Consider the following 2,786-nt stretch of genomic DNA (forward strand, 5'->3'; position numbering starts at 1 on the left):
GTGGTATTTTCTAGAAAATGCCCATTTATTAAGCATAATGTTGCCTCCTGTCCTCATGCTTGCAGAATTAAGTCTATGCACTTCTGATCTGTTGTCCATCCTCTCTCCTGGCTGCCTGCCTTCCCCCTCCATGTGAACTAAATTATTTCTTTGGCTAGCCAAATGGTTATATTAAAGGGCATAGATAAGAAATAGGAACTACAGAGAATATTTTGTGAGAGCAGTGTTTACTTTAAGACATCGACTGTTGAAAATTATTTTCATGACCGAGGGTGACAATCAAAGTATGTCATTGATCTGAAGAGTCCTGAAGCAATTTACTTGGGAGTGCTGAAGCAGGAGCCCTTGTAAGAGCTCTTACAGATGTGGCTTTGTCTACCCCACTATGCAACTGAGCTCAGCAGAAGCCATTCTCCTGGTGACATTAAATTCCCTTGTTACAACATGGTTTTACGTAAGAATTGAATAGAGACTTCTATCAGAGGCTGAAAAACAGGGGGAATAAAATTGTAATCTGAGAGCATAGAATGAATATTAAATATTTCTTTTTAAAAATGAGGATCTGGGGGCACCTGGGTGACTCAGTTGGTTAAGCATCCAGCTCATGATTTCAGTTCAGGTCATGATCTCAGGGTCGAGGGATCAAGACCGCCTCCACGCTCCGACAGTCTCTGAGCATGGTGCAGAGTCTGCTTGAATTTCTCCCTCCCCCTCTCCCTCTGCCCCTTTCCTGCTTGTGCACGCTCTCTCTATGTCGCTGTGAAATAAATAAATAGATAGATAAATAGATAAATAAGAGGATCTGATAGGATAATTAAATCTATTAATCTTGAAACTCTAAAATCATTACAAAGATATGGACATTTTTGAAGAAAATACTCTATTGTCATTATTTTGGCATCTTTTTAGTGAAAGAAGTTTCAAAGGAGTGTTTTCAATGTAAAAGTTCAAAATTATTGCTAGTATATGCTATTGGAAGAATGGGAATGGGAGACCACCATTTTCACTCTAAAGCTCTAGAACAGAACAGTAATAGGTATTTGGGTGTTTGGGTTGAATTGCAAACAATGAATAAAGGAAGAGAAGAATATGTTTTCATAATTCTGTAGAAGTTGCAGGTTATTAATTATTGCTTTATATAGGAGAACTAGGTTAAGTGGTGAAAGCCATTTGGGACCAAATGGGAAACTGGGAAAAAAAGGTCTCTTCAGTGCAGAGGAGGGCTGAAAAAAACTGCCTAAGAAAAAGTTTGCCTAAGAACAAGGTGAGAATCAGGTACAACTAGCAAGAGAATGTTCACTTTATTCATAGAGAAGTACTTGATCAGGAGGGGAATGAATTTAGGCAAGTAGAGAAAGATAAGCAGAGCTTGAAGGTTGTTAAGTGCTGTAGTTTAGAGTTGTTCAGAGGTTAGTGGTTGTAAAGTACAATGGTAAACGCTACATCTCCATTAAGCCCTCATAGCTGACTCTTTGCTTATTGTATAATACGGTCGAAAGATGTTATCGCCTAAATAACTGGCTGTAGAATGGCTCTTATAGAGGGAGCTGTCTTTGGCTGGAATTTTATTTAAGTGTTCGCAGAAGGCATTTTGGTGCCAAGGCGTCAGAGAGAAGGGCAAATATGCTAGTGGAAAAGATTTTTTTGTTCTTCATGCAGTGAGAAGAGAGGTGAGGGCTCAGAGAGAAGAGAAAGATGGAAGAGAAATAAGGCATAACGTGTTATATACTGGATCTGTGGCAGGGAAGGTCCAGCAGGCTGACCAGAAGGTTCTTTGAATAAAGAAATTTCTTAGATTCAAATGCCTTCTTGGTCAGCAACAACAAACAACAAAAACAAAAGGAAAACAAAAGCCCACACAATCTCAGCCAAAATAGTGAGTTTGTGCACAAAAACATCTTCAAAACGTGTCCCCTACCCACCTCTTCTTCTAACATGATTGCTATTCATAATCTCCTCCTATGCAGAAATTTGAAGCTGCAACAGATTCCAGTTTAAAAAAAAAATTACTATACTCCTAAATTCTTTGTGTGGGTTGGGTTTTGGGGGCAAGTGCTTTAGAAGCTGAATTTCATGTTCAGAGTGACTCTGTGCAGAAAAACGTCACTCATTAAGTCACTAACTCCAGTCAAGCTATTTTTTTTCTTGAACTGGCCCTGAAATGTCTTTCTTTTAAAAAGATACTAGAAATAGGCACGGTGGGGGTATAGCTCAGTGGTAGAGCATTTGACTGCAGATCAAGAGGTCCCCGGTTCATATCCGGGTGCCCCCTCTCCAAGCCAGATTTTTCGTGTTGGGATGCCTGGGTGGCTCAGTTGGTTAAGCAGCTGCCTTCGGCTCAGGTCATGATCCCAGCGTCCTGGGATCAAGTCCCACATCGGGTTCCTTGCTCGGCAGGGAGCCTGCTTCTCCCTCTGCCTCTGCCTGCCATTCTGTCTGCCTGTGCTGGCTCTCTCTCCCTCTCTCTCTGACAAATAAATAAGTAAAACCTTTAATTAAAAAAAAAGATACTAGAAACATCATTAAATCAGACCCAATCTATAGCTGCCTATCTGACAATTTTCTTAAACCAGTGATAGCCTCCTTGTTTTCATTTTAATAGTTCAAAAGTATCAAGCAAAAACCAAGTTGAGTGTGGGTTAAACAGATTCCTCCCATCCCAAAGATTGATATCCTTGATCAGAGAAAAACTGACATTTCCTGGAGTCAACATACCAATGTCTATCTGAATATATGAAATGTATTGTCGTAATTTCTTTTTCCAATTCGGAAATATGTGTATGGTG

General features: G+C 39.9%; 1 non-coding gene across 1 annotated transcript; it reads left to right on the forward strand.

Moving 5' to 3' along the window:
• The first annotated feature begins 2,200 nt into the window (after positions 1 to 2,200).
• TRNAC-GCA lies at positions 2,201 to 2,272 on the forward strand. The gene has a single exon. It is a non-coding gene; the product is annotated as a tRNA-Cys (tRNA).
• The last annotated feature ends 514 nt before the right edge of the window (positions 2,273 to 2,786 follow it).

Source organism: Neovison vison, chromosome 4 (genome assembly GCF_020171115.1).
Source record: "Neovison vison isolate M4711 chromosome 4, ASM_NN_V1, whole genome shotgun sequence".
Lineage (NCBI taxonomy): Eukaryota > Metazoa > Chordata > Mammalia > Carnivora > Mustelidae > Neogale > Neogale vison.